The sequence below is a fragment of the Chiloscyllium punctatum genome, chromosome 11, assembly GCF_047496795.1.
Source record: "Chiloscyllium punctatum isolate Juve2018m chromosome 11, sChiPun1.3, whole genome shotgun sequence".
Taxonomy (NCBI): Eukaryota; Metazoa; Chordata; class Chondrichthyes; order Orectolobiformes; family Hemiscylliidae; genus Chiloscyllium; species Chiloscyllium punctatum.
This window is the reverse complement of record NC_092749.1, coordinates 18788978-18807586: the sequence shown is the minus strand read 5'-3', so window position 1 is coordinate 18807586 and position 18609 is coordinate 18788978. Positions and strand designations below refer to the sequence as shown.

The 18609-nt window shown below is 44.0% G+C and overlaps 1 protein-coding gene and 1 long non-coding RNA gene across 5 annotated transcripts in view; one reads left to right on the top strand and one right to left on the bottom strand.

Annotated features, from left to right (window-relative positions):
• The window catches only part of LOC140482781 (FERM domain-containing protein 6-like), a 109257-nt gene that overhangs the window by 16528 nt on the left and 74120 nt on the right, over window positions 1–18609 (top strand). Inside the window, exon 1 of one of the 4 annotated variants that reach the window (XM_072580391.1) lies at window positions 8968–8986. The exons of 1 other annotated variant lie outside the window; for it this stretch is intronic. The gene's annotated coding sequence lies outside the window, so the exon portion shown is untranslated. Of the gene's footprint in view, window positions 1–8967; window positions 8987–16965; window positions 17296–18609 lie in introns of those variants that run through there. 2 more of the 4 variants (XM_072580392.1, XM_072580388.1) reach the window with 2 other exon arrangements.
• Window positions 6449–18590, bottom strand: LOC140482782 (uncharacterized). Its single transcript, XR_011961788.1, has 3 exons — window positions 18514–18590; window positions 7773–7920; window positions 6449–7553 (listed from the first exon to the last, which is right to left on the bottom strand). It is a non-coding gene; the product is annotated as an uncharacterized lncRNA (long non-coding RNA).

Below are 18609 nucleotides of genomic sequence, written 5' to 3'. Positions count from 1 at the left end.
AGTCCTTCGAAAAGAATAAAACTCCCGGAAGCGACGGCTTACCGGTCGAGGTTTATTCCGCTCTTTGGGACTTGATCGGCCAGGACCTGCTGGAGGTGTATGTCAGTATGCTCCGGGCAGGTACCATGAGTGAATCCATGAGGAAAGGCATCATCACCCTCGTCTACAAGCGGAAGGGGGAGAGGGAGGAAATTAGAAATTGGAGACCGATCTCACTGTTAAATGCAGACTACAAAATCCTGTCAAAGGTCATCGCCAACCGGGTCAGGTCTGCTCTGGGATCGGTGATCCACCCGGACCAAACCTGTGCTGTACCGGGCAGGAAGATCTCTGAGAGTCTCGCACTCCTCAGGGATACGATCGCCTACGTGCAGGACAGGGGGGTGGACACCTGCCTCATCAGCCTGGACCAGGAGAAAGCCTTTGACAGGATATCGCATACATATATGAGGGATGTCCTCTCCAAAATGGGCTTTGGGGAGGGAATCGGAAATTGGATCAGACTGCTCTACACCAACATTGTCAGTGCAGTCTCAATCAATGGGTGGGAATCAGATAGCTTCCCTGTAAGATCTGGAGTCAGGCAGGGATGCCCCCTCTCACCCGCCTTGTTTGTGTGTTGCATAGAGCCATTTGCCGAATCCATCAGGAAGGATGCGAGCCTGAGGGGGGTGACTATTCCTGGCAGCGGGGGCCTGCAGGTTAAGGCCTCCCTGTACATGGATGACGTCGCTGTTTTCTGCTCGGATCCGCTGTCCGTGCACAGACTCGTGCGCATCTGCGACCAGTTCGAACGGGCCTCGGGGGCCAAGGTAAACCGAGGCAAGAGCGAGGCCATGCTCTTCGGGAACTGGGCCGACCAATCCTCTATCCCCTTCACCGTCAGGACTGACCACCTGAAGGTGCTGGGTATTTGGTTCGGGGGGGCTGGGGCGTGCGCCAAGACCTGGGAGGAGCGGATCAGGAAGATGAGACAGAAACTAGGCAGATGGGGGCAACGGTCGCTCTCCATCGCGGGAAAAAACCTGGTCATCAGGTGTGAGGTACTCTCAGTATTGCTATATGTGGCACAGGTCTGGCCTATCCCCAGGACCTGTGCCGCCGCAGTCACCCGGGCCATTTTCCAATTCATTTGGAGATCAAAGATGGACCGGGTCCGAAGAGACTCTATGTACAAAGACCGGTGCAATGGGGGAAAAAACACGCCCAATGCCACCCTCACCCTGATGGCCACCTTTGTGTGTGGCTGCATCAAGCTGTGCGTGGATCCCCGGTACGCAAACACCAAGTGTCACTACGTACTGAGGTTCTACCTGTCCCCGGTGTTGCGAAGGATGGGCCTGGCCTCGCTGCCGCGGAACGCTCCGAGTAGTTGGACCGTTCCGTATCACCTGTCCTTCGTGGAGATATTTATGAGGAAAAACACCTTTGACCACAAGTCCATCAGGAAGTGGTCAGCACGTAGCGTCCTTGAGACCCTTCGGGAAAAGGAGAGGGCGGATCCTGTCGAGCGGTTCCCTGAGCAGACTGTCAAAGCCATTTGGCAGAATGCCTCATCGCCAGAACTTTCCAACAAGCACCAAGACGTGGCTTGGCTGGTGGTGAGAAGGGCTCTGCCTGTGAGATCCTTTATGCACGCCCGGACTCTCTGCCGCACCGCACGCTGCCCTCGAAGTGGCTGCGGGGGGGACGAGACTGTCACACACCTCCTTCTGGAATGTGCCTATGCAGAGGAAGTCTGGAGAGGAATGCAGTGGTGCTTGTCGAGGTTCGTCCCGAGCAGCGCCGTGACGCGGGAGTCCGTGCTCTACGGCCTGTTCCCCGGGACTCACACCGAGACGAACATTAACTGCGCCTGGAGGATCATCAACTCGGTGAAGGACGCTCTCTGGGCGGTCCGAAACCTGTTGATCTTCCAGCTGAAGGAGTTGACCCCGACCGAGTGTTGCAGACTGGCACATTCCAAGGTCCAAGACTACGTGTTGAGGGACGCGCTGAAGCTTGGGGCAGCTGCCGCCAAGGCGCGGTGGGGAAAGACCACTGTGTAAGATCGGCCTGCCGAAAGAAGAACAGGGGGCCCATACAGACGTTTTTTTGGGCTCTGCTGATGCCTCAGCCAAATATATGTATATATACAAGATTGAAAAAATGCACAGGATTGTAAAGGACAAGAATAAAGTCGAATCTGTGTTTGTAAATATGGACATATGTATGGCATGATCCAATGTACAGACCATCAAATCATTTATGAATAAAGTATATTTTTGAAATAAAAAAAAAATATCTGAAAGAAAATGTTTGGCGAGTTTCACATAAAACCACATCACTGGGGCTTGGATAATTAACACTGGCTGAGAAATATGACAAAATTCATCAATCAAATACTGCACAGGAATGATCAACCATTGCACGGAAGACTGGTCGATTGCTTAGTCACTCATGATAACATCACTGATCTGATGCGATCCACTCTGGAAGATCTTTTCCTCCAAGTCACTTTCAATGATACTTCCAAATTCCCAGCTGCCTAGCCTTTGGCACTGCATTCACCACATTACAATTACAGTGACTAGTTTTCACAATCATACTTCACCTCCATCTCTGATGCCCGTGACCTCAATACAAGCCTTTCTTCTCATTCACCCTCGTACTTCCAATTGGATTGGTCACCACGTTTGGTCCCTTATGTCCAAGGGACACTGATTAGGTTTATAGTGCACAATTGATGTAGCTGTTCGTCGCCAGATCTGAATATTACTCCCTGTTCTACACTGCTGAAATGGGCTGTTTTCAAAATTCTATTTTAATGCAAGTATTTTGAATATAATTTGTGTGAAACACACAAAACAATTCTCATCAGCATAGCAAGGAGGTAGATTGTATTTTACAAAGCACCCTTGTAATTTTAGACCCATGTTAGCAATGCAAATCAGGAAGTCCCAAGTTCACTTCCTAGTCTGTGCTGAGTTAACTAGAACACTTGTCCAGTTTTGTTCAAGACCCCTCCCACAGCTCTTTCCCTAGTATGCTGATGATATCATTAGTGCTGCTTCCTCCACTCATCCAGAATTGAAAAAATTAGTCAATTCTGCATCTGATTTCCATTCTTTATTTATTTTCACCTAGTTCATCTCTGGCTCTTCTCTTCCCTTCCTTGGCTTTGGTGTTTTTATTTCTGGGGATATCCATTGCAAACCCACCATCTCCTGCAGTTACCTTGATTACACCATCTCACATCCTGTATCCTGTAAAGACTCCATTCCATACTCCCACTTTCTCTGTCTTCAGTGCATCTGTTCCAATGACACCACTTTCCACCAGGCTGCCTCTGACATGAACTCTTTTTCCCTCAATCAAAGAGTCACCTTCATCTCAGTCCTATACAGCCCATTTTTCCACACTGTGTACTCACTTCTTCTCCTCACTCCCAGAACCATGATAGTGTTCCTCTTGTCCTCACTTTCACCCCAGCAGCCTCTGCATTCAAAGGATGTCAATCTACAGCAGGATACCAGCACTGCACACATCTTCCCCTGTTCCCTGTTCTGAGGAAGGGTCACTCCACCCAAAACGTTAACTCTGATTTCTCTCCACAATGCTGCCAGACCTGCAGAGCTTTTTCAGTAATTTCTATTTTTGTCTCCCCTGTCTTTCAGCACTCCACAGGGACTGTTCCCTGGTTCACACCTCTGCCACTTGTAACACTTCCTCAGCCCCCTCCATTTACCGCCTCTGTCCTTGCTGTCCAATGTCCCGAACACTTGTACTTTGTTCAATTTAATCTACCGTAGTTGCTGATTACAATGCGGTCTCTTCGACACTAATAAGAATAATTGCAGACTTGGTGATCGTTTTGTGGAACACCTCTACTCTGTCTATAGGAATGATCCTGACCTTCTATTACAATGCACCATCTTGTTCTCATGAAAACAGTTCTGTCCTAGGCCAGCTGCAGTGTTCCAGAAGAACCCAAAGTCAGCTGTGGGAATAGCACCTCATTTTCTGCATAGGCACTTTATAGCCTCCAGAACATCAAACTTCAAATGACGATCTCTGCCCCCACTCCTGGCACCACCAGTTTTTGTTTGCATGGGCTTGCTTTTTCCATAATCAATTTCTGTTCTACTATTCATACCTAATATTAACACTTCTGTTGCACCTATATATCATCCCTACTACCGTCAGCGCTCCCTCTGACTTCACCATCTGTTCCACTAGTTCTTCCTTCCCCTTTATCAACAGCATAAAAAGCATCATTATCCAGCTCCTCTGGTTCCAAAGATGAGTCATATCCAACTCAAAATATTAATTTTATTTTTCTCTTCACAAGTACAGCTTGTCTTGCTGAGTTTCTCCAACGCTTTCTGTTTTTTAAGACAAAGGATTATCGATATGGAATGGTTAATCTGAACTAATCTGAGGCACCAGCCCGTTTTGATACCTAACACTGTCAATGGGTTGAGCAGACAGCAGACAGCAGACTGTCACATAAGATCATAAGACTGTATGAGCTGAATTAGGCCATTCGGCCCAGTGAGTCTCCTCTGCCATTTGATCATTGCTGATATGTTTCTCAACCCCATTCTTCTGCCTTCACCTCATAACCCTTGATCCCCTTACTAATGATGAACCTATCTAGGCGGTACGGTGGCTCAGTGGTTAGCACTGCTGCCTCACAGCAACAGGGTCCCAGGTTCGATTCCAGTCTTTGGCTACTGTCTGTGTGGAGTTTGCACATTCTCCCTGTGTCTGCGTCGGTTTCCTCCGGGTGCTCCGGTTTCCTCCTACATTCCAAAGATGTGCAGGTCAGGTGAATTGGCCATGCTAAATTGTCCATAGTTGTTAGGTGCATTAGTCAGAAGGGGGGGTCAGTTACTCTTTGGAGGGTTGGTGTGAACTTGTTGGGCCGAAGGGCCTGTTTCCACACTGTAGGGAATCTAATCTCTGTCTTAAATACATTCAATGACTTGGCTTCCACAGCCCACTGCGGCAATGAGTTCCACAGATTAACCACCCTCTGACTGTAGGGATTTCTCCTCATCTCAGTTCTAAAGGGTCATGCCTTCAATCTGAGGCTGTGCCCTCGGGTCCTTGCCTCTCCTACCCAGTCTCTCAATATTCTGTAAGTTTCAGTTAGAGCCCACTTCATCTTTCTAAATTTCATCGGGTACAGACCCACTTCTCATTTGGCAAGTCGTTCATCCCCGCGATCATCCTGATAAACCTCCTCTGGATTGTGTTCAGTGGCAGTATCTCCTTCCTTAGATAAACTTGCTCATAACACTCCAGATGTGAGCTGTGTATCCAGCCTCAGCCGTATATCCCTGCTCTTGCATTCTAGCCCTCTTGAAAGGAATTGCATTGCCTTCCTAACTACTAACTGAACCTGCATGTTAATCTTAAGATAATCCTGAACAAGAACTCCTCAGTCCCTTATGCTTCATATTTCCAAAGACTTTCCCTACTGAGAAAATAATCAATGCTTCTCTGCTTCCTAATAAAGTGCATGACCTCACACTTTTCCACATTGTATTCCATGTCTCACTTCTTTTCCCACTCTCCTAGCCTGTCCAAACCCTTTATGCAGCCTCCCCGTTTCCTCAACTTTACCTGTTCCTCCAACTATTTTTGCATCATCTACAAACTTAGAAACAATGTCATCTGTTCCTTTGTCCAGATTGTTAATCTATCACGTAAATGGTTGTGGTCCCAATACTGATCCATATGGAACTCAACTAGCCACCAGCTATCATCCTGAAAAAGACTGCTTTATCCCACTCTCTGCCTTCTGCCACTCAGCTTCTGATAGCTATAGCCTTGCCTACTTTGTGTTCATAGTTAACATATCTAAGAGTTAATGTAACCCATATTAAATTACAGTTATATAATAAACCATAACACAGAAACCTTTGAAGAAACACAGCAGGTCAGGCAGCATCTATAGAAAGAAGGCAGAGTTAACACTTTGAGTCCAGTGACCGTTCTTCAGAAAAGAATAAACCACATCCTATTAGTAAGGACAAGAACCTCTTCCACTGAGACTTATTCATGATCCATCCTCTTCCACAGATAACTGATAGCACTGGATTGTGGCAGCACTTTACCCAAGTCACCAGCCACCCGTGGTTTGTACCCAGGCATTACATAATATTGTAACATGGTGAAAACAATGGGTTTTTCATCACCGTTATGACATTAACTACCTGAAGATTGTACAAAGGAGGAAAGACAGAGAGGAGCTGCATTTTTAAGGTCATGGAAAGCAAAACGATGGAGAATATTTGACGAGACTTTGTTTCAACACATTAAGTAGGAGAGAAATATCAGATAATGAGAAATGAACGTCTCTTGTGACTTATTTTAAAAGACCTTGTCATGAAGCAAAAACTGGCAGCGAATTGCAATTGTCGCAATAACTTACGTTTATTACTTCACAAGAACCACATTGTATACTGAGACGCTACAATGAAAGGAAACTCAACTGTTATTCTGCTTTAGGCATTCCAGCATTCAAATAATACAACACAGAAGGGGACCATTTGGTCCATCATCGCCATGCTGCTTCTTTGGCCACCCAACTACTCCTGTTTCAGTATGTCTAATGGTTGCGACAAAATAAAGACAACACATTTACAGTAGAGGTAGAGATCACCTGGCTCACGTAACACAGCTAGTATACTATGTACAAATGCATATCTCTAAATATTATTTGCATATTACAATTACCCAATATTCATGAACAACATAGAAAAGATATCATGGATAAATCAATTTGTTAGGATCCTTGTCTGTTTCACTTTCATCAGTTTCTGCACATGCATTTAATTCAGTATGTCTGAAGTATTTGGGTGCATGTGTGCGAGTTATTGTCAGATTGTCTGGTATCTGGGTGATGTTCCTTGGGTGATGTTCTCTCCCTGGCTTGCTGAGGCCATTGACTCCTTTATCTTGTTGTTCAGGCTGTGTTTGAGAGAAATTGGAAAATCTCCTCAGCAGTTGTTCTGTTTATCTCACACTCTTGTCTGCTTTGAGATGATGTTTAGCAGGAATACACATATGAGAAGGTCTTTGAAATCATTTATGATCTGCTTAGAGATCATTGGCTTAGCAGTCTGCAAAATGCTGGCAATCTCTTCTGGTATGTGTAGGGTTACCAGTCCAAGTGTTAGACTTGCTTCATTCCTGAAACATCGATTTTCCTGCTCCTCGGATGCTGCCTGACTTGCTGTGCTTTTCCAGCACCACTCTAATTGTTGCTCTTGCTTCATGTGTGTTGAGTGGATTTGCTTATTGCCTGCTATCTGGAAGTCCAGATCTGCATTCTTCCCATTGCATTGGGCTCTCAGTTTCATTTGTCCTTTGGTATGTCTGTTGTTCCATTATCAAGCCTCAATTGTTCCTTTGAGGGTATTACTTTTGGGTCCCCACCTTGAGTCACGTGTTGTATGAAGCACTCCTGTCTAGTACATTGCATTCACTTGGTGCTCTCTTTCTGTAGCCATAATTGGAACAATCACAAACCATTTATCACCTTTAGACATGAGGATGCCAACCTGTTGTGTGATATAAAGTCATTCATCAGAATCATCATCATTCCCTTTTGAAATACCTGATTGGACCTGCCTTCACTTACAATTGTCATGGCCCAACTACTCATTGAATGAAAATGGTGTTGTTCCTTCTTTTCAGTAAAATATAATTTATATTACTTTAAATTTGTGTCCTCTCATTTTTGATCCTTTCACATGAGTGAATATTATTTTCTTACTTACTTTGTCTCGACCTCTTACGATGTTTTTGAATACTTCTGTTAAATCTCCTGTCAGTCTTCCCCTCTTCAAAGAAGACAGTCTGAATTTTTCCAATGTATCTTCATAACTGAAATTCCTTATCCCTGGAGCCATCTTTATAAAGAATTCCCTAAAATAAAACAGAACTCCAGATGATGGAAATCTGAAAGGAAAACAGAAATTGCTGGAGAAACCCAACAGGTCTGGGCAGCTTCTGAGGAGATCCTTTTGAAGGGTCACTGGACTCGAAATGTTAACTCTGCTTTCTCTCCACTGATACTGCCAGACCTGCTGAGTTTCTCCAGCAATTTCTGTTTCTGATCTATAATTCCTTGCTGGGGTATACTTGGCTTTCTATATTTTGTTCACAGTAGATACAAAGTTGTGTCCATTATTGGTTAAATAAAACCTGCAGTATTAAATCAATTAAAAAAACTGGGGAAATCTCAATCCATTTCCCACTTGATATTAGCTCTGAGGCAAATGCTATTTTCATCCTGAAATTTACACATTAGATAGCTATTATTTTAAGGCTGAAGTACTGAGTTTAACCACTACCTCTAAACTAATACTGGTAACTCCAAACAGTGACCAATGTAACCTTTCCATAAGCATCACTTGACTCAATACATTAACTCTATTTCCCTCTTCACAGATGCTGCCAGATCTGATGAGATTCTCCACCACTTTCTGGTTTTATTTCTAACTAAACTACATGTTATTTGAAAGATCAAGGGACATTCAGAAACTGCTTAAAATTCAACCACAAGAGGGAACAGTGACTCCAATTATTGTCCAATATCAAAAATGGATGCTATGAATTATTAACGTTTGCAGAATGACAGATCTCAAAATTTACAACTTTATTCCCATATGAGTCATTAAAGGGAAAATGTTTACATGAGAGATCACACAAATATTGACATTAGCATACCACCGTTTAGAGCATGACAGCTATTTACTCTCAATTTTAGATGTTGACTTCAAAGCTCATTAATAGCAAGGAAGAGTTCCCAACATAGAACATAGAACAATACAGCACAGAACAGGCCCTTCGGCCCACAATGTTGTGCCGAACTTCTATCCTAGATTAAGCACCCATCCATGCCCCCACCACTCTCTGGGTGAAGAACCCACCCCTGACATCTCCCCTATACCTCCCAAGGTACAATTCATTGCATAACTGGCAATCTGAGGTAAGGCTTCTGATTATTTTTACAAGACACTTCAGTAAAATTTAGGGGGAACTGGCCAAAATGGTGCAAATGATCGGGGGGATTTAAAACGAGTTATATGCAAAACCATTTGCCTTTATGTTTTGTGCAATTTGCTGGAATCTAGACCTGAACATGAAACTAGCTGTTAATGGTCATTTTCAATGTTTTAATAAAAGTGCACCTGATTATTTTTCTGAGGTAAGCCAATAAATACTTGGGAAAATAAAGGAACAGTTATGCTCAATTACCTTACTGGACTGGGCTGGTTTATGGAAGATTGACTTGGAGAGAAACTTTTAGGTGTCTGCTGCACTTGCCCTTCAGCTCCTAGTGATCATGGTTTTGGAAGGTGCTACCAAAGGAGGTTTGGCAAGTTACTGCAGTAAATCTGTAGATACCATGGGCTTACAAGTCAGGGCAGCTAAGAGTAGCTGCAGATATGAAAATCAATGTAAACCAGACCAGGTAAGCACAGCAGCTTTCGTTCCTTAAAGGCAGAAGTGAACCAGATGGGTTTTTACAATAATTTATGGTGGTTTCACGATTTATTGACTGATTTTAAATCCCACCATATCATGAACCCGTGAGGCCAGTGCATGAGCCTGGTCCCCAGGATTACCACAATACCATTGTCTCTCCATTTAAAACGCATGTCTGTTTAAAGGTTGTATTAGTGTAGCTTTTGAAGAATACGGATGGACATTCTACTTTAAACACAGTCTAGTGTATACCATCATGAGGAAGTATATAATGATTGTCAACTGCTACACCTCTTGTTATGCAACACAGTTTCATAGAATCTCCACTGTGTGGAAGCAGGCCATTCAGCCCATTACTTCTACACCGACAATCTGACCCACCTCTATCTCTTTAACCCTGCATTTCCCATGACTAATCCACCTAGCCTGCATATCCCAAGACACTATAGGCAATTTAGCCTGTCCAACCTACATAAACAACATATCTTTGAACTGTGGGAGAAAGTTGGAGCACCCAGAGGACCACCCAGACAAGGGGAGAATGTGCAAACTCCACACAGTCAACCAAGGTTGGGATTGAACCCAGGCCCCTGGCACTATGAGGCAGCAGTGCTAACCACTGAGCTACTGTGACACCCACACAGCTATTGGATCATGAGATATATTGTCTAAGGCTTATTCATCTTGAAATCATAAACACATGCAAAAATCTCTAAACAAAAGGAAACCAACCAGATTAAAAAATAAGTGGATCCGTCACACCGAAGAGCAAAGGTTCCTCCTGTAGTGGAACCTGTGGAAAGTTTGTTCTGGGAAGTGACCAAATCTGAGACACCAATTAAACTCTAGCCCATAGAACATGGGTGAATTAAACATTTAGATACATTTTCTCCCCATTGTTTGTTTGATTACAGACAAGTCCATTGGTGAAATACAGAATGATTGCTTGTGGGGATCTGGGGACATCTCACCCACATGTGACAATATATCGAAACAAGTCAATGCTTGATGTTGTAAAACCTTTTCTTACTGAAACTGTAAAGGAACCCTGGGGTGCTGCAATATGATTAAACAAAAATACAGCTAACAAGGGTCAAAACAGTGAAACAGGAAACATAAAATTAACCAATAATCCCATCTGTACTCGGTACACACTCTAATCCTTGAGGTTTCCATAGTTGCAGAAGGCCTTGAGAATGCCAGTGGACAGTTGGCTCCCACCTCAGAGCCACCTGAGTGTAAAGTATATAGTGATTGAGAGGCAAGGCAGACCAGAGTGACCACTCTGGGACTATAACCAATCCAGACCTCCGGGAGCTTTCTGGGAAACATGGTCATTCTAGTTCCCAGCAGTCTTCACTGACATTCAAAGGTGTCCTCTTGCAGAAACTCTCATTACTGCTCAAACCAGCATGAAGAATGCCCCAGGGAACAGCACAGCCAAACACAATGACTCTTGGCCTGGTGACCCAATACAGCACTTAAACTCTTCCCTTGCTGAGACTGTTACAGAATACGCTGGGAACTGTGAGTGTATTCAAAATTTAGATTTTCTTGGTCATTTTTTGCACCCTTCCCTTCACTTCCCTGTGTTAGTATGTTCCTGTTTGGAGTGCATTTCAGTCAAGTTCAGATACACTTTTGTCACCTTCAAAGGGTTAATAGTTGGCAAATAAATATGCAAGGTTGGCTGTGGATTTCAAAATTAAGTGTGACACTACAATTAGTCATGGCACATGCCAACATTCCAATGGTGTTGCGCAATGCATTTTAATCTTTTGTAAATGGTGCCATTGCATAAAAGCACAATTTAATAAATCAGCATGTAAAGTAAACTTGTGTAAGATAAACTTACAGAAAGGAAATGTACTAAATGTTTTGTTGTCTGCTGTAATTTTTTTTCTAATTTCCTGTTCAGGTCTGAGAGTCTGGTCAATTTTTACTGATAGTACAACACATATTCTTGGGACTGAAGTGTAAGTTTTCAGAATTTACACCATGAGAAAAGCTCATCCATTATCAAATTCAACAGTGGATCATGCTTGAATAGCTGAATAATCAGTGCCTGTCCTTTTGCCAATTTATTCTACAAATACAGAGGAGCCTCAATTATCTGGCATTTGATTATCTGAATTTTGGATTATCCAAACAAGATTGCAAGGTCCTGAGGCTTGGCTAAATTGTTTTCTCCGGCATTCAATTATCCGAACATTCAATTATCCGAACAAAATACTGTCCGCCTATGTCGTTCGGATAATCAAGTTTCCTCTCTACATCATATAGACCACTCAGCAAAGCTGACCTATTTTCTACTATTCACACCTACCATTAACACCAATCTTGCATCTCAATCTCTCCTCTACTAGCATCATTACCTTCTTTGTCTTTTGCTTTAAGTACCCTCACCCTTCCTCCTCTATTCGCCCCTTCTGCAACTTTGTCAACAGCATGAAAATAAAATTTACCAGCTCCCTTCAGTTCTGAATGTCAGTCATGTCAGAGATAAGACATTAACTCTGTTTTTCTCTAATGTTCAAATGGTTCCCTCTCCATTGATACTATAACCAATCTGTTGAGTTCTCTAGCACTTATTTTTGTTTTGGATCTCCAGCATCCGTAGTACTTTGTGTTTATTACCATATTAATCTGTGCTGTAAAATTCTATGACTCATAACAATTGACTTGCCTATGTCTCATGAATGCCGTCATGGTTGAATGACTATTAATTATTTTAATTGATGTAGATTGGAGTTAGATTTAAGGTTCGACTTAAGTATCCTTTAATTCCAACCAACTCTGTAGATAATCGATATCTGAGTATCACCGCCACATTCTTACGTTATATCCAAGTCAATTACATTTTTTTTGATAGCCATTTGATAACATAATTCCAACATTCATGAATTGTTTCTAATTCTGAGCCATGTATTGCCATCAGTATAATTAGGGATGGCAGACAGGATTAATTTGATGGAGCATTGAGGTAATTATAAGTCCCCAACCCAATTTCACAATTTCTTTTCCTCCATAAGTAATAACATTCAAAAGTCCTTGTAGCTCAGAAAATATGGGAGAAGTTTTAGCTAAAAACCCATATCAGCAGGCTTATTTCTAACTGAGAAAGTAAACAAAATCATGATATTTGCTCTCTGGTCAATGGAATTACTGCCACAGGTAGAAAGTCTATCAATGGTTAGAATTTCCTGAGAGGTGGTAATTAAAAGGCTATTTGTTAATTTTTAAAAATTATTTCATAGCACGCGGACTTCACTCAAAAGATCAGCAATCATAGAATCCCAGTGGTGTGGTAGTAGCCTATTCAGTCCATCAAATCTACACTGACTCTCCAAAGCGCATCACACCCAGACTCACCCTATCCTATCCCTGTAACCCTGCATTTCCCATAGCCAATCCACCTAACCTATACACCTCTGGGTACTATGTGCAATTTAGCATGGCCAGTCCACCTAACCTGCACATCTTTGGACAGTGGGTGGAAACCGGAGCAAATCCACACAGATACAGGGAGAATGTACAAACTCTGCAGAGTTGCCCAAGGTGGAATTGAACCTGGGTCCCTGGCGCTGTGTCATTGCAGTACTAACCACTGAGCCACACATTCCCTAATTACCCCTTGAACTGAATGACTTCTAGACCACTCCAGAGGGCAGTTAGGAGTCAACTGCAGAAACATGGAGTCATGTGTAGGCCAGACCAAGCAAAGATGGCAGATTTCCTTTCCTAAAGGACATTAGTGAACTGAATGGCTTTTTTCTGACAATCAATAATAGTTGTCATAGTCACCATTACTAAAATTAAATTCCAATTCCAGATTTATTAAATGTGTTTAAATTTGGCCAACTTCTGTGAAGGTGATTTGAACCTGTTGCTTTATAGTTTACTATTGTGGGCGGCACGGTGGCACAGTGGTTAGCACTGCTGCCTCACAGCGCTAGAGACCCGGGTTCAATTCCCGCCTCAGGCGACTGACTGTGTGGAGTTTGCACGTTCTCCCCGTGTCTGCGTGGGTTTCCTCCGGGTGCTCCGGTTTCCTCCCACAGTCCAAAGATGTGCAGGTCAGGTGAATTGGCTATGCTAAATTACCCGTAGTGTTAGGTAAGTGGTAGATGTAGGGGTATGGGTGGGTTATGCTTCGGCGGGGCGGTGTGGACTTGTTGGGCCGAAGGGCCTGTTTCCACACTGTAAGTAATCTAATCTATTCCAGCAAAGTTACCATGACACTTTCCTTGTTATTTGTCTGTATCTTTATATGCTTATTTGCTGATATTAATTTTGCATAAATTTATTAACAAGTTGTTTCCACTAATGGTGCTTGCTTGAAACACTTTGAGCAGGTTCTGAGAATTAAGTTGGACTTTCTTTTTAGCCTTAAAGGCTTTTTGATAGTTTTTGAGTGGATTTCTTTCTAACAGCAAGGCATTAACTATTGCACTCAAATGATAATTCCGCATATTTTCGAAAAGTCGTTTTCAGTAATTTAAAATTAAGTTACTTCAAAGTAGTGGATTGATCCAAATTGTTTATGACAAAGCGATTTTCAGATCTAATGCGAATTTTGAAGAAATCTGGATGTAAACCACTGAAAATTCTACCCCAAGCTCGTGTAAAGCTCTGCAAACTCAGTTGTCCTGCAGGATTGGGTTTGGTCATCACCCTCTGTCTAGGGGGCACATGTCACTTACCCACGGTCAACGGCTTTAGATGCAAGATGCAATAGCTAGGAAGCAGGAACTGTAAAGCTGTGCTTCCCAAATGCTTTCCCTCAGTCACTCAATTTTGAGGCTTGAAAATATCTGTGTCCTTTCGGTGAGGACTGCAAGAATCGGGGGAGGAGCCTGAGTGAGCCGGGGCCTGTTAGAGCAGGAGCCCAGTTGTTATAATTACAGTGACAAGGGCAGTCATTGCTGCCTCAGAACTCGTGACCCCACTGGGATCCTCACCTCCACTTTGTGAGGCCAGACCCTAAATGATGAATAAAAGTGACCATAAGACCATAAGACATGGGAGCAGAAATTAGGCCAGTCAGCCCCTGGAGTCTGCTCTGCCATTCAATTATGGCTGATAACCATCTCAACCCCATTCTCCCCCTTTCTCCCTGTAGCCGTGATCCCCTTGATACATAAGAGCCTACCTATCTCCATGTTAAATATACTCAATGATCTGGCCTCCACAATCTTCTGTGGCAATGAATTCCAAAGATTCACCACTCTCTGGTTGAAGAAGTTTCTCCTTATCTTTGTTCCAAAAGGTCTTCCTTTTACTCTAAGGCTATGCCCTCAGGTCCTAGTCTCTCCTACCAATGGAAACACCTTCCCAACATCTACTCTGTCCAGGCCATTCCGTATTCTGTATATTTCAATTAGATCCCCCTTATCCTCCTAAACTCCAATAAGTGAAAACTCAGAGTCCTCAAACATTCTTCATATGTTAAGCTTTTCATTCCTGGGACCATTCTCATGAACCTCCTCTGAATACGCTCCAGGCCAGTACATTCTTTCTGAGCTTTAGGGCCCAAAACTACACACAAAACTCTAAATGTGGCCTGACCAGAGCTTTATAGAGCCCCAGAATTACATCCCTGCTTTTGTATTCAAGTCCTCTCAAAATAAATGCCATCATTGCATTGGCCTTTCTAACTACTGACTCAGCCTGCAAGTTTACCTTGAGAGAATCCTGGACTAGAACTCTTAAGTCTCTTTGCACTTCAGATTTCTGAATTTAGAAAATAGTCCATGCCTCTATTCTTCCTACCAAAGTACATGACCTCATACTTTCCACATTGTACTCCATCTGACACTGCTTTGTCCACTCTCCTAACCTGTCCAAATCCTTCTGCAGCCTCCCCACCTCCTCAAAGCTCCCTGTCTCTCTACCTGTCTTTGTATCATCTGCCAAGTTAACGTGCTGTAAATGATTGACCTGGTTAAGGTAACACAGGATGAAGTGCCTGCAAGGATCCCTCTGCTGGATAAGGCAAGACCCTGTCTCATTTGAAGCATATGAAGATGTAAGTAGAAAAGATAAGGCTATCAGTCGAGCAATGATTTACAGAATGCTGTAGGTCTGCCTGTGTCCAGGCATGGATGATGAAGCATGCCAGACATCAATTCCATTCCCAAGCATATTCTCTTTGAATCAAACAACCTAGTGTTACTTCTAGGCCCAAGATAGGATTACCATCAGTTCTGATCTGAGTTAAATATCACCCAACACCAGGTTATAGTCCAGCAGGTTTATTTGGAAGCACTAGCTTTCAAGGCGCTGCCTCTTCATCAGCTGGTTGTGGAACATGACCATATGACACAGAATTTATAGCAAAAGGGCTACAGTGTTATGGAGTTGTAATGATATATTAAACAATTTTAGTTAAAATTTTTGATCAGGCCAGTGAAAAGTAATGGGTGAGGTTACACTGACTGCATTGTCCACATCATAACCACTCAACTAAAACATGCAGTTCAATCAGGCAAAGAAATCTCATGTGGAGAGACACATCTCAAACCCAAACTCCAACTAACTAGTGCCAGCAGCTTTTGTGACATGACCCAGAGTAGCCAAAGTAATGTGCTTCTGTCATCGTGCTGCCGAAAGGATATTCATTGATAGCTGTTGCCGTGTTCTGTTACGCTGCTTAGCCAACTTCCAGGATCCCCACTGCTCATCCCAAATTCTCATTGAGAGGCATTTCCAGGGAGTCTGAGTATGGTCAAGCAGTAGTAGCTCATAGAATGCTCCTGGTGTGTTATCTGAAAGTTCACCACGTAGTTAAATCTGGAATCTGGGAGACCCTAACTCAATGGCCAGCCCAGCAGGGGACTTCCCCATCACTGGGAAACCTGGCAAGGCAGACTAATAACAGTCCTGAAGCAATCTGCTCCAGTGTGGCAGTCAGAGAGAGAGAGGTAGAGACTGGTGACAGTCCTGAAGCCATCCGTTCCTGCGTGTGTGTATGTATCAGAGAAAATCTGGCGACAGTCAGAAAGCCATCTGCTCCTGTGTGTGTATCAGAGAGAGACAGAGAGACTGATGACAACCCTGAAGCAATCTGCCCCTGTGTGTGAGTCAGAGAGAGAGAGAGAGAGACTGGTGACAGTCAGGAAGCAATCTGCTCCTGTGTGTGAGTCAGAGAGAGAGAGAGAGAGACTGGTGACAGTCAGGAAGCAATCTGCTCCTGTGTGTGAGTCAGAGAGAGAGAGAGAGACTGGTGACAGTCAGGAAGCAATCTGCTCCTGTGTGTGTTAGAGAGAGAGAGAGAGAGACTGGTGACAGTCAGGAAGCAATCTGCTCCTGTGTGTGAGTCAGAGAGAGAGAGAGAGAGAGACTGGTGACAGTCAGGAAGCAATCTGCTCCTGTGTGTGAGTCAGAGAGAGAGAGAGAGAGAGACTGGTGACAGTCAGGTAGCAATCTGCTCCTGTGTGAGTCAGAGAGAGAGAGAGAGAGACTGGTGACAGTCAGGAAGCAATCTGCTCCTGTGTGTGAGTCAGAGAGAGAGAGAGAGAGACTGGTGACAGTCAGGAAGCAATCTGCTCCTGTGTGTGTTAGAGAGAAGGGGACGGGGATTGGGCCATTTTCCTTGCCAAAAGAAGCGCGTGATTCGTGAACGTGCCCGTCGCAAAGCGCGTCCTCGACCGCCCAGAGCTCACCTCCTGCGTGGCCCCATTCACAGAATGTTGCAACATTGCGGCTGTGGCTTGGGATCTCGGTGATGGCAACATTGTGTCTACAAACTCATCAGGAGCCAGTGCTGGCGCAAGGAGCTGGTGTTCGCCTCACTTTGTAGCCGCTTCTGTAAGTTACCGAGTGTCCCTGAATCTTTACTTTGTGTCTGTGTGATTATGTATCTGTGTAGAAATCCCTCTCCTGTTTACTACTGAAGGCAGTGCCTTGACACAGCCCTTTCCTCCCCAGCTCCAAGGCTACACTGCGGGACAGTTTTCAGGCAGGAGGGGATGCTGAGGGATTGATTGATCGGGAGCAGTGGGTTAAAGACCCGTGGGGAGCTCTCAGGTCAGACTCCTGGAGGGGAGATCAGGGTTAGTCTGAGACACGTCCAACCTGTTACAGGCTGCAGATATTTGCTGTGGATCGCCCCTGCATTCTCCCACACTGGCTTTGACCAGCTCTCTCAGTTGTGATGTTTTTATTTATTTTCAAATTTCTTAACGAATGCGTCAAGGCGAGTTTCAGAATACAGCGAGTGTGTGTGGAATGTCTGTTTGAGAAGGCTCCTTTCTCTCTCTCTCTCTCTCTCCTGTTGTTCCTGAATATATAAACACAAGTTCTGGTGAGTTTTGAGTGCAGGAGAGTGAGCTGAACACACTGTTAGCAACTTGCCCGTGCTTTCTCCAGCGTTTGACTGCCTCTTGGTGTTTTATTCAGGGAGAGTTGGTATTTCTGAAGTTGGGAGTGTGTTAGTGTGTGTGTGGAAAATCTTTCTGGAGAGTACTCTGAGGAGCCAGCTATTCAGTGACCCCGGGGGAAGCTGCCGATTGTATGTGGCGTCTTGCCCGAGTTTTATTCTGGATTCCAGAAACTGGGAGTGTGTGAGTTCCTGAGGGACGTGCGGTATGTCGTCCCGAGTCTCTCGCTGGAATTAAATGGGTTTGGGCGCCTTCCTGTTTGTAACCTCCCAATTTAATCCGTGGTTTAAATACGACAGGCTATTCTTAAGCGATAATTAGATCACCTTGATCAACATATACCCCTCACAATCTCCTCACAAAACTATCTGTTGTCAAATCGTCATACTGGATCGCGAATTGTCATTTGTCAGAAAAAAAACACTGGGCTAGGCTACAACCTTAAATCCTTCCGAATGAAGGGCTTTTGCCCGAAATGTCGATTTTCCTGCTCCTCGGATGCTGTCTGAGTTGTTGTGCTTTTCCAGCACCACTCTAATCTAGACCCTGATCTCCAGCATCTGCAGTCCTCACCTTTGCCTCACACCTTAAGGGTTTATTTTAACATAATCACCATCAGAAATGCTGAAGTCGTTTCAAAACTCACCCTCCAGCTGTTGAAAGGGTGTGAATATAAACGATGTTATTTATCCCATAGTGGGAAGGGTCCGCTCCCTGAATTCCTGAGGAACGCTGTGTTCTC